The sequence below is a fragment of the Callionymus lyra genome, chromosome 10, assembly GCF_982586985.1.
Source record: "Callionymus lyra chromosome 10, fCalLyr1.hap1.1, whole genome shotgun sequence".
Lineage (NCBI taxonomy): Eukaryota > Metazoa > Chordata > Actinopteri > Syngnathiformes > Callionymidae > Callionymus > Callionymus lyra.
The window spans coordinates 1,400,668-1,415,000 of record NC_141827.1 but is presented as its reverse complement, the minus strand read 5'-3'; positions in this window follow the sequence as shown (position 1 = coordinate 1,415,000).

Below are 14,333 nucleotides of genomic sequence, written 5' to 3'. Positions count from 1 at the left end.
TCATCAGGTGTTTCATCAGGTGTTTCATCATGTGTTTCATCATGTGTTTCATCATGTGTTTCATCGGGTGTTTCATCATGAGTTTCATCATGTGTTTCATCATGTGTTTCATCATGTGTTTCATCATGTGTTTCACTGGGTGTTTCATCATGTGTTTCACTGGGTGTTTCATCAGGTGTTTCATCATTTGTTTCATCATGTGTTTTATCATGTGTTTCATCATGTGTTTCATCGTGTGTTTCATCATGTGTTTCATCATTTGTTTCATCAGGTGTTTTATCATGTGTTTCATCATGTGTTTCATCATGTGTTTCATCGGGTGATTCATCATGTGTTTTATCATTTGTTTTATCATGTGTTTCATCATGTGTTTCATCGGGTGTTTCATCATGAGTTTCATCATGTGTTTCATCATGTGTTTCATCATGTGTTTCATCAGGTGATTTAATCATGTGTTTCATCGGGTGTTTCATCATTTGTTTCATCATGTGTTTCATCGGGTGTTTCATCATGAGTTTCATCATGTGTTTCATCAGGTGTTTCATCATTTGTTCCATCATGTGTTTCATCGGGTGTTTCATCGGGTGTTTCATCATGTGTTTCATCATGTGTTTCATCATGTGTTTCATCGGGTGTTTCATCATGAGTTTCATCATGTGTTTCATCATGTGTTTCATCAGGTGTTTCATCATTTGTTTCATCATGTGTTTCATCATGAGTTTCATCATGTGTTTTATCATGTGTTTCATAATGTGTTTCATCGGGTGTTTCATCATGAGTTTCATCATGTGTTGTATCATGTGTTTCATCATGTGTTTCATCATGTGTTTCATCATGTGTTTCATCATGTGTTTCATCATGTGTTTCATCATGTGTGTTACCATGTGTTTCATCATGTGTTTCATCATGTGTTTCATTAGGTGTTTCCCATTTGTGTCATCATGTGTTTCATCATGTGTTTCATCATGTGTTTTACAATGTGTTTCATCATGTGTTTCTTCATGTGTTTCATTAGGTGTTTCCCATTTGTGTCATCATGTGTTTCATCAGGCATTTCATCATGTGTTTCATCATGTGTTTCATCATGTGTTTCATCATGTGTTTCATCGGGTGTTTCATCAGGTGTTTCATCAGGTGTTTCATCATGTGTTTTACCATGTGTTTCATCATGTGTTTCATCATGTGTTTCATTAGGTGTTTCCCATTTGTGTCATCATGTGTTTCATCAGGCATTTCATCATGTGTTTCATCATGTGTTTCATCATGTGTTTCATTATGTGTTTCATTATGTGTTTCATCATTTGTTTCATCATGTGTTTCATCATGTGTTTCATCATGTGTTTCATCGGGTGTTTCATCGGGTGTTTCATCATGTGTTTCATCGTGTGTTTCATCATGTGTTTCATCGGGTGTTTCATCATGAGTTTCATCATGTGTTTCATCATGTGTTTCATCAGGTGTTTCATCATTTGTTTCATCATGTGTTTCATCATGTGTTTTATCATGTGTTTCATCATGTGTTTCATCATGTGTTTCACTGGGTGTTTCATCAGGTGTTTCATCATTTGTTTCATCATGTGTTTTATCATGTGTTTCATAATGTGTTTCATCGGGTGTTTCATCATGAGTTTCATCATGTGTTGTATCATGTGTTTCATCATGTGTTTCATCATGTGTTTCATCATGTGTTTCATCATGTGTTTTATCATGTGTTTCATCATGTGTTTCATCGGGTGTTTCATCATGAGTTTCATCATGTGTTTCATCGGGTTTTTCATCATTTGTTTCATCATGTGTTTCATCGGGTGTTTCATCATGTGTTTCACTGGGTGTTTCATCAGGTGTTTCATCATTTGTTTCATCATGTGTTTTATCATGTGTTTCATCATGTGTTTCATCATGTGTTTCATCATGTGTTTCATCAGGTGTTTCATCACTTGTTTCATCAGGTGTTTTATCATGTGTTTTATCATGTGTTTCATCATGTGTTTTATCATGTGTTTCATCAGGTGTTTCATCATTTGTTTCATCATTTGTTTCATCATGTGTTTTATCATGTGTTTCATCATGTGTTTCATCATGTGTTTCATCATGTGTTTCATCATGTGTTTCATCATGTGTTTCATCGGGTGTTTCATCGGGTGTTTCATCATGAGTTTCATCATGTGTTTCATCATGTGTTTCATCATGTGTTTCATCAGGTGTTTCATCATTTGTTCCATCATGTGTTTCATCGGGTGTTTCATCATGACTTTCATCATGTGTTTTATCATGTGTTTCATTGGGTGTTTCATCATGTGTTTCATAAAGTGTTTCATCGGGTGTTTCATCATGAGTTTCATCATGTGTTGTATCATGTGTTTTATCATGTGTTTCATCATGTGTTTCATCGGGTGTTTCATCGGGTGTTTCATCATGTGTTTCATCATGTGTTTCACCGGGTGTTTCATCATTTGTTTCATCATGTGTTTCATCATGTGTTTCATCGGGGGTTTCATCATTTGTTTCATCATGTGTTTCATTGGGTGTTTCATCATGAGTTTCATCATGTGTTTCATCATGTGTTTCATCATGTGTTTCATCGGGTGTTTCATCGGGTGTTTCATCATGTGTTTCATCGTGTGTTTCATCATGTGTTTCATCGGGTGTTTCATCATGAGTTTCATCATGTGTTTCATCATGTGTTTCATCAGGTGTTTCATCATTTGTTTCATCATGTGTTTCATCATGTGTTTTATCATGTGTTTCATCATGTGTTTCATCATGTGTTTCACTGGGTGTTTCATCAGGTGTTTCATCATTTGTTTCATCATGTGTTTTATCATGTGTTTCATAATGTGTTTCATCGGGTGTTTCATCATGAGTTTCATCATGTGTTGTATCATGTGTTTCATCATGTGTTTCATCATGTGTTTCATCATGTGTTTCATCATGTGTTTTATCATGTGTTTCATCATGTGTTTCATCGGGTGTTTCATCATGAGTTTCATCATGTGTTTCATCGGGTTTTTCATCATTTGTTTCATCATGTGTTTCATCGGGTGTTTCATCATGTGTTTCACTGGGTGTTTCATCAGGTGTTTCATCATTTGTTTCATCATGTGTTTTATCATGTGTTTCATCATGTGTTTCATCATGTGTTTCATCAGGTGTTTCATCACTTGTTTCATCAGGTGTTTTATCATGTGTTTTATCATGTGTTTCATCATGTGTTTTATCATGTGTTTCATCAGGTGTTTCATCATTTGTTTCATCATTTGTTTCATCATGTGTTTTATCATGTGTTTCATCATGTGTTTCATCATGTGTTTCATCATGTGTTTCATCATGTGTTTCATCATGTGTTTCATCGGGTGTTTCATCGGGTGTTTCATCATGAGTTTCATCATGTGTTTCATCATGTGTTTCATCATGTGTTTCATCATGTGTTTCATCAGGTGTTTCATCATTTGTTCCATCATGTGTTTCATCGGGTGTTTCATCATGACTTTCATCATGTGTTTTATCATGTGTTTCATTGGGTGTTTCATCATGTGTTTCATAAAGTGTTTCATCGGGTGTTTCATCATGAGTTTCATCATGTGTTGTATCATGTGTTTTATCATGTGTTTCATCATGTGTTTCATCGGGTGTTTCATCGGGTGTTTCATCATGTGTTTCATCATGTGTTTCACCGGGTGTTTCATCATTTGTTTCATCATGTGTTTCATCATGTGTTTCATCGGGGGTTTCATCATTTGTTTCATCATGTGTTTCATTGGGTGTTTCATCATGAGTTTCATCATGTGTTTCATCATGTGTTTCATCATGTGTTTCATCGGGTGTTTCATCATGTGTTTCACTGGGTGTTTCATCAGGTGTTTCATCATGTGTTTTATCATGTGTTTCATCATGTGTTTCATCATGTGTTTCATAATGTGTTTCATCATGAGTTTCATCATGTGTTGTATCATGTGTTGTATCATGTGTTTCATCATGTGTTTCATCATGTGTTTTATCATGTGTTTTATCATGTGTTTCATCATGTGTTTCATCATGTGTTTCAGCAGGTGTTTCATCATTTGTTTCATCAGGTGTTTTATCATTTGTTTCATCATGTGTTTCATCATGTGTTTCATCATGTGTTTCATCATGTGTTTCATCGGGTGTTTCATCATGTGTTTTATCATGTGTTTCATCAGGTGTTTCATCATTTGTTTTATCATGTGTTTCATCATGTGTTTCATCAGGTGTTTCATCATGTGTTTCATCGGGTGTTTCATCATGTGTTTTATCATGTGTTTCATCATGTGTTTCATCGGGTGTTTCATCATGAGTTTCATCATGAGTTTCATCATGAGTTTCATCATGTGTTTCATCATGTGTTTCATAGGGTGTTTCATCATGAGTTTCATCATGTGTTTCATCATGTGTTTCATCATGTGTTTTATCATGTGTTTCATCATGTGTTTCATCATGTGTTTCACCGGGTGTTTCATCATGAGTTTCATCATGAGTTTCATCATGTGTTTCATCATGTGTTTCATCGGGTGTTTCATCATGAGTTTCATCATGTGTTTCATCATGTGTTTCATCATGTGTTTCATCATGTGTTTCATCATGTGTTTCATCATGTGTTTCATCATGTGTTTCATCATGAGTTTCATCATGTGTTTCATCATGTGTTTCATGATGTGTTTCATCATGTGTTTCATCATGCGTTTCATCATGTGTTTCATCATGTGTTTCATCATGTGTTTCATCATGTGTTTCATCGGGTGTTTCATCATTTGTTTCATCATGTGTTTCATCAGGTGTTTCATCATGAGTTTCATCGGGTGTTTCATCATGAGTTTCATCATGTGTTTCATCAGGTGTTTCATCATGAGTTTCATCGGGTGTTTCATCATGAGTTTCATCATGTGTTTCATCATGTGTTTCATCATGTGTTTCATCGGGTGTTTCATCATATGTTTCATCATGTGTTTCATCATGTGTTTCACTGGGTGTTTCATCAGGTGTTTCATCATTTGTTTCATCATTTGTTTCATCATGTGTTTCATCATGTGTTTCATCATGTGTTTCTTCATGTGTTTCATTAGGTGTTTCCCATTTGTGTCATCATGTGTTTCATCAGGCATTTCATCATGTGTTTCATCATGTGTTTCATCATGTGTTTCATCATGTGTTTCATCATGTGTTTCATCGGGTGTTTCATCAGGTGTTTCATCAGGTGTTTCATCATGTGTTTTACCATGTGTTTCATCATGTGTTTCATCATGTGTTTCATTAGGTGTTTCCCATTTGTGTCATCATGTGTTTCATCAGGCATTTCATCATGTGTTTCATCATGTGTTTCATCATGTGTTTCATTATGTGTTTCATTATGTGTTTCATCATTTGTTTCATCATGTGTTTCATCATGTGTTTCATCATGTGTTTCATCGGGTGTTTCATCGGGTGTTTCATCATGTGTTTCATCGTGTGTTTCATCATGTGTTTCATCGGGTGTTTCATCATGAGTTTCATCATGTGTTTCATCATGTGTTTCATCAGGTGTTTCATCATTTGTTTCATCATGTGTTTCATCATGTGTTTTATCATGTGTTTCATCATGTGTTTCATCATGTGTTTCACTGGGTGTTTCATCAGGTGTTTCATCATTTGTTTCATCATGTGTTTTATCATGTGTTTCATAATGTGTTTCATCGGGTGTTTCATCATGAGTTTCATCATGTGTTGTATCATGTGTTTCATCATGTGTTTCATCATGTGTTTCATCATGTGTTTTATCATGTGTTTCATCATGTGTTTCATCGGGTGCTTCATCATGAGTTTCATCATGTGTTTCATCATGTGTTTCATCGGGTTTTTCATCGGGGTTTTCATCATTTGTTTCATCATGTGTTTCATCGGGTGTTTCATCATGTGTTTCACTGGGTGTTTCATCAGGTGTTTCATCATTTGTTTCATCATGTGTTTTATCATGTGTTTCATCATGTGTTTCATCATGTGTTTCATCATGTGTTTCATCAGGTGTTTCATCACTTGTTTCATCAGGTGTTTTATCATGTGTTTTATCATGTGTTTCATCATGTGTTTTATCATGTGTTTCATCAGGTGTTTCATCATTTGTTTCATCATTTGTTTCATCATGTGTTTTATCATGTGTTTCATCATGTGTTTCATCATGTGTTTCATCATGTGTTTCATCATGTGTTTCATCATGTGTTTCATCGGGTGTTTCATCGGGTGTTTCATCATGAGTTTCATCATGTGTTTCATCATGTGTTTCATCATGTGTTTCATCAGGTGTTTCATCATTTGATCATTTGTTCCATCATGTGTTTCATCGGGTGTTTCATCATGACTTTCATCATGTGTTTTATCATGTGTTTCATTGGGTGTTTCATCATGTGTTTCATAATGTGTTTCATCGGGTGTTTCATCATGTGTTTCATCAGGTGTTTCATCATTTGTTTCATCATGTGTTTTATCATGTGTTTCATCATGTGTTTCATCATGTGTTTCATCAGGTGTTTCATCACTTGTTTCATCAGGTGTTTTATCATGTGTTTTATCATGTGTTTTATCATGTGTTTCATCAGGTGTTTCATCATTTGTTTCATCATTTGTTTCATCATGTGTTTTATCATGTGTTTCATCATGTGTTTCATCATGTGTTTCATCATGTGTTTCATCATGTGTTTCATCATGTGTTTCATCGGGTGTTTCATCATGTGTTTCATCATGTGTTTCATCAGGTGTTTCATCATTTGATCATTTGTTCCATCATGTGTTTCATCGGGTGTTTCATCATGACTTTCATCATGTGTTTTATCATGTGTTTCATTGGGTGTTTCATCATGTGTTTCATAATGTGTTTCATCGGGTGTTTCATCATGAGTTTCATCATGTGTTGTATCATGTGTTTCATCATGTGTTTCATCATGTGTTTTATCATGTGTTTCATCATGTGTTTCATCGGGTGTTTCATCGGGTGTTTCATCATGTGTTTCATCATGTGTTTCATCATGTGTTTCATCATGTGTTTCACCGGGTGTTTCATCATTTGTTTCATCATGTGTTTCATCATGTGTTTCATCGGGGGTTTCATCATTTGTTTCATCATGTGTTTCATTGGGTGTTTCATCATGAGTTTCATCATGTGTTTCATCATGTGTTTCATCGGGTGTTTCATCATGTGTTTCACTGGGTGTTTCATCAGGTGTTTCATCATGTGTTTTATCATGTGTTTCATCATGTGTTTCATCATGTGTTTCATAATGTGTTTCATCGGGTGTTTCATCATGAGTTTCATCATGTGTTGTATCATGTGTTTCATCATGTGTTTCATCATGTGTTTTATCATGTGTTTTATCATGTGTTTCATCATGTGTTTCATCATGTGTTTCAGCAGGTGTTTCATCATTTGTTTCATCAGGTGTTTTATCATTTGTTTCATCATGTGTTTCATCATGTGTTTCATCATGTGTTTCATCATGTGTTTCATCGGGTGTTTCATCATGTGTTTCATCAGGTCTTTCATCATTTGTTTCATCATTTGTTTCATCATGTGTTTCATCATGTGTTTCATCATGTGTTTCATCATGTGTTTCATCATGTGTTTTATCATGTGTTTCATCATGTGTTTCATCGGGTGTTTCATCATGAGTTTCATCATGTGTTTCATCATGTGTTTAATCATGTGTTTCATCATGAGTTTCATCATGTGTTTCATCGGGTGTTTCATCATGTGTTTCACTGGGTGTTTCATCAGGTGTTTCATCATGTGTTTTATCATGTGTTTCATCATGTGTTTCATCATGTGTTTCATAATGTGTTTCATCGGGTGTTTCATCATGAGTTTCATCATGTGTTGTATCATGTGTTTCATCATGTGTTTCATCATGTGTTTTATCATGTGTTTTATCATGTGTTTCATCATGTGTTTCATCATGTGTTTCAGCAGGTGTTTCATCATTTGTTTCATCAGGTGTTTTATCATTTGTTTCATCATGTGTTTCATCATGTGTTTCATCATGTGTTTCATCATGTGTTTCATCGGGTGTTTCATCATGTGTTTTATCATGTGTTTCATCAGGTGTTTCATCATTTGTTTTATCATGTGTTTTATCATGTGTTTCATCATGTGTTTCATCAGGTGTTTCATCATGTGTTTCATCGGGTGTTTCATCATGTGTTTTATCATGTGTTTCATCATGTGTTTCATCGGGTGTTTCATCATGAGTTTCATCATGAGTTTCATCATGAGTTTCATCATGAGTTTCATCATGTGTTTCATCATGTGTTTCATAGGGTGTTTCATCATGAGTTTCATCATGTGTTTCATCATGTGTTTCATCATGTGTTTTATCATGTGTTTCATCATGTGTTTCATCATGTCTTTCACCGGGTGTTTCATCATGAGTTTCATCATGAGTTTCATCATGTGTTTCATCATGTGTTTCATCGGGTGTTTCATCATGAGTTTCATCATGTGTTTCATCATGTGTTTCATCATGTGTTTCATCATGTGTTTCATCATGTGTTTCATCATGTGTTTCATCATGTGTTTCATCATGTGTTTCATCATGTGTTTCATCATGAGTTTCATCATGTGTTTCATCATGTGTTTCATCATGTGTTTCATCATGTGTTTCATCATGCGTTTCATCATGTGTTTCATCATGTGTTTCATCATGTGTTTCATCATGTGTTTCATCGGGTGTTTCATCATTTGTTTCATCATGTGTTTCATCAGGTGTTTCATCATGAGTTTCATCGGGTGTTTCATCATGAGTTTCATCATGTGTTTCATCAGGTGTTTCATCATGAGTTTCATCGGGTGTTTCATCATGAGTTTCATCATGTGTTTCATCATGTGTTTCATCATGTGTTTCATCGGGTGTTTCATCATGTGTTTCATCATGTGTTTCACTGGGTGTTTCATCAGGTCTTTCATCATTTGTTTCATCATTTGTTTCATCATGTGTTTCATCATGTGTTTCATCATGTGTTTTATCATGTGTTTCATCATGTGTTTCATCGGGTGTTTCATCATGAGTTTCATCATGTGTTTCATCATGTGTTTAATCATGTGTTTCATCATGAGTTTCATCATGTGTTTCATCATGTGTTTCATCATGTGTTTTATCATGTGTTTCATCATGTGTTTCATCAGGTGTTTCATCATGAGTTTCATCGGGTGTTTCATCATGAGTTTCATCATGTGTTTCATCATGTGTTTCATCAGGTGTTTCATCATGAGTTTCATCGGGTGTTTCATCATGAGTTTCATCATGTGTTTCATCATGAGTTTCATCAGGTGTTTCATCATGTGTTTCATCATGAGTTTCATCAGGTGTTTCATCATGAGTTTCATCGGGTGTTTCATCATGAGTTTCATCATGTGTTTCATCATGTGTTTCATCATGTGTTTCATCAGGTGTTTCATCATGTGTTTCATCATGTGTTTCATCATGTGTTTCATCATGTGTTTCATCGGGTGTTTCATCGGGTGTTTCATCGGGTGTTTCATCATGTGTTTTATCATGTGTTTCATCATGTGTTTCATCGGGTGTTTCATCATGTGTTTCATCATGTGTTTCATCATGTGTTTCATCATGTGTTTCATCATGTGTTTCATCATGTGTTTCATCATGTGTTTCATCATGTGTTTCATCATGTGTTTCATCATGTGTTTCATCATGTGTTTCATCATTTGTTTCATCATGTGTTTCATCAGGTGTTTCATCATGAGTTTCATCGGGTGTTTCATCATGAGTTTCATCATGTGTTTCATCATGTGTTTCATCGGGTGTTTCATCATGTGTTTCATCATGTGTTTTATCATGTGTTTCATCATGTGTTTCATCGGGTGTTTCATCATGTGTTTTATCATGTGTTTCATCATGTGTTTCATCGGGTGTTTCATCGGGTGTTTCATCATGTGTTTCATCATGTGTTTCATCATGTGTTTCATCATGTGTTTCATCATGTGTTTCATCGGGTGTTTCATCATGTGTTTCATCATGTGTTTCATCATGTGTTTCATCATGTGTTTCATCATGTGTTTCATCTTGTGTTTCATCATGTGTTTCATCATGTGTTTCATCATGTGTTTCATCATGAGTTTCATCATGTGTTTCATCATGAGTTTCATCATGTGTTTCATCATGAGTTTCATCATGTGTTTCATCATGAGTTTCATCATGTGTTTCATCATGTGTTTCATCATGTGTTTCATCATGTGTTTCATCATGTGTTTCATCATGTGTTTCATCATGTGTTTCATCAGGTGTTTCATCGGGTGTTTCATCATGAGTTTCATCATGTGTTTCATCATGTGTTTCATCGGGTGTTTCATCGGGTGTTTCATCATTTGTTTCATCATTTGTTTCATCATGTGTTTCATCAGGTATTTCATCATGAGTTTCATCGGGTGTTTCATCATGTGTTTCATCAGGTGTTTCATCATGAGTTTAATCGGGTGTTTCATCATGAGTTTCATCATGTGTTTCATCATGTGTTTCATCAGGTGTTTCATCATGAGTTTCATCGGGTGTTTCATCGGGTGTTTCATCATGAGTTTCATCATGTGTTTCATCATGTGTTTCATCAGGTGTTTCATCATGAGTTTCATCGGGTGTTTCATCATGTGTTTCATCATGTGTTTCATCATGTGTTTCATCATGTGTTTCACTGGGTGTTTCATCATGTGTTTCATCATGTGTTTCATCATGTGTTTCATCATGTGTTTCATCATGTGTTTCATCATATGTTTTATCATGTGTTTCATCAGGTGTTTCATCATGTGTTTCATCATGTGTTTCATCATGTGTTTCATCATGTGTTTCATCATGTGTTTCATCATGTGTTTCATCATATGTTTTATCATGTTTTTCATCAGGTGTTTCATCATTTGTTTCATCATGTGTTTTATCATGTGTTTCATCAGGTGTTTCATCATTTGTTTCATCATGTGTTTTATCATGTGTTTCATCATGTGTTTTATCATGTGTTTCATCATGTGTTTCATCGGGTGTTTCATCATGTGTTTCACTGGGTGTTTCATCAGGTGTTTCATCATTTGTTTCATCATGTGTTTCATCATGTGTTTCACTGGGTGTTTCATCAGGTGTTTCATCATTTGTTTCATCATGGGTTTCATCATGTGTTTCATCATGTGTTTCATCATGTGTTTCATCATGTGTTTCATCATGTGTTTTATCATGTGTTTCATCGGGTGTTTCATCATGTGTTTCATCATGTGTTTCATCATGTGTTTCATCATGTGTTTCATCATGTGTTTCATCGGGTGTTTCATCATTTGTTTCATCATGTGTTTCATCAGGAGTTTCATCATGAGTATCATCGGGTGTTTCATCATGAGTTTCATCATGTGTTTCATCATGTGTTTCATCGGGTGTTTCATCATGTGTTTCATCATGTGTTTCATCATGTGTTTTATCATGTGTTTCATCATGTGTTTCATCGGGTGTTTCATCATGTGTTTTATCATGTGTTTCATCATGTGTTTCATCAGCTGTTTCATCATGAGTTTCATCGGGTGTTTCATCATGTGTTTCATCATGTGTTTCATCATGTGTTTCATCATGTGTTTCATCATGTGTTTCACTCGGTGTTTCATCATGTGTTTCATCATGTGTTTCATCATGTGTTTCATCGGGTGTTTCATCATGTGTTTTATCATGTGTTTCATCAGGTGTTTCATCATTTGTTTCATCATGTGTTTTATCATGTGTTTCATCAGGTGTTTCATCATTTGTTTCATCATGTGTTTTATCATGTGTTTCATCATGTGTTTTATCATGTGTTTCATCATGTGTTTCATCATGTGTTTCATCGGGTGTTTCATCATGTGTTTCACTGGGTGTTTCATCATGTGTTTCATCATGTGTTTCATCATGTGTTTCATCATGTGTTTCATCATGTGTTTCATCAGGTGTTTCATCATGTGTTTCATCATGTGTTTCATCATGTGTTTCATCATGTGTTTCATCATGTGTTTCATCATGTGTTTTATCATGTGTTTCATCGGGTGTTTCATCATGTGTTTCATCATGTGTTTCATCATGTGTTTCATCATGTGTTTCATCATGTGTTTCATCATTTGTTTCATCATGTGTTTCATCATGTGTTTTATCATGTGTTTCATCATTTGTTTCATCATTTGTTTCATCGGGTGTTTCATCATGTGTTTCATCAGGTGTTTCATCAGGTGTTTCATCATTTGTTTCATCATGTGTTTCATCAGGTGTTTCATCATTTGTTTCATCATTTGTTTCATCATGTGTTTTATCATGTGTTTTATCATGTGTTTCATCGGGTGTTTCATCATGTGTTTTATCATGTGTTTCATCATGTGTTTCATCATGTGTTTCATCATGTGTTTCATCATGTGTTTCATCAGGTGTTTCATCATGAGTTTCATCAGGTGTTTCATCATGTGTTACATCATGTGTTTCATCATGTGTTTCATCATGTGTTTCATCATGTGTTTCATCAGGTGTTTCATCATGTGTTTCATCATGTGTTTCATCAGGTGTTTCATCGGGTGTTTCATCATGTGTTTTATCATGTGTTTCATCAGGTGTTTCATCATGTGTTTCATCGGGTGTTTCATCATGTGTTTCACTGGGTGTTTCATCATGTGTTTCATCATGTGTTTCATCATGTGTTTCATCATGTGTTTCATCATGTGTTTCATCATGTGTTTCATCATGTGTTTCATCGGGTGTTTCATCATGTGTTTCATCATGTGTTTCATCATGTGTTTCATCATGTGTTTCATCATGTGTTTCATCATGTGTTTCATCATGTGTTTCATCATTTGTTTCATCATGTGTTTCATCATGTGTTTTATCATGTGTTTCATCATTTGTTTCATCATTTGTTTCATCATTTGTTTCATCGGGTGTTTCATCATGTGTTTCATCAGGTGTTTCATCAGGTGTTTCATCATTTGTTTCATCATTTGTTTCATCATGTGTTTTATCATGTGTTTTATCATGTGTTTCATCGGGTGTTTCATCATGTGTTTTATCATGTGTTTCATCATGTGTTTCATCATGTGTTTCATCATGTGTTTCATCATGTGTTTCATCTGTTGTTTCATCATGTGTTTCATCATGTGTTTCATCATGTGTTTCATCATGTGTTTTATCATGTGTTTCATCATTTGCTTCGTCATGTGTTTCATCATTTGTTTCATCATGTGTTTCATCATGTGTTTTATCATGTGTTTCATCATGTGTTTCATCATGTGTTTCATCATGTGTTTCATCATGTGTTTCATCATGTGTTTCATCATGTGTTTCATCGGGTGTTTCATCGGGTGTTTCATCATGGGTTTCATCATGTGCTTCATCATGTGTTTCATCATTTGTTTCATCATGTGTTTCATCATGTGTTTCATCATGTGTTTCAACATGTGTTTCACCATGTGTTTCATCGGGTGTTTCATCATGTGTTTCATCAGGTGTTTCATCATTTGTTTCATCATGTGTTTCATCATGTGTTTCATCAGGTGTTTCATCATTTGTTTCATCATGTGTTTTATCATGTGTTTCATCATGTGTTTCATCATGTGTTTCATCATGTGTTTCATCAGGTGTTTCATCATGTGTTTCATCATGTGTTTCATCATGTGTTTCATCTTTTGTTTCATCATGTGTTTTATCATGTGTTTTATCATGTGTTTCATCATGTGTTTCATCATGTGTTTCATCATGTGTTTCATCATGTGTTTCATCGGGTGTTTCATCATGAGTTTCATCATGTGTTTCATCATGTGTTTCATCATGTGTTTCATCATGTGTTTCATCATGTGTTTCATCATGTGTTTCATCATGTGTTTCATCATGTGTTTCATCAGGTGTTTCATCATTTGTTTCATCATGTGTTTCATCATGTGTTTCATCATGTGTTTCATCATGTGTTTCATCATGTGTTTCATCATGTGTTTCATCATGTGTTTTATCATGTGTTTCATCATTTGCTTCATCATGTGTTTCATCATTTGTTTCATCATGTGTTTCATCATGTGTTTCATCATGTGTTTCATCATTTGCTTCATCATGTGTTTCATCATTTGTTTCATCATGTGTTTCATCATGTGTTTCATCAGGTGTTTCATCATTTGTTTCATCATGTGTTTCATCATGTGTTTCATCATGTGTATCATCATTTGTTTCATCATTTGTTTCATCATGTGTTTTATCATGTGTTTTATCGGGTGTTTCATCATGTGTTTTATCATGTGTTTCATCATGTGTTTCATCGGGTGTTTCATCGGGTGTTTCATCATGAGTTTCATCATGTGTTTTATC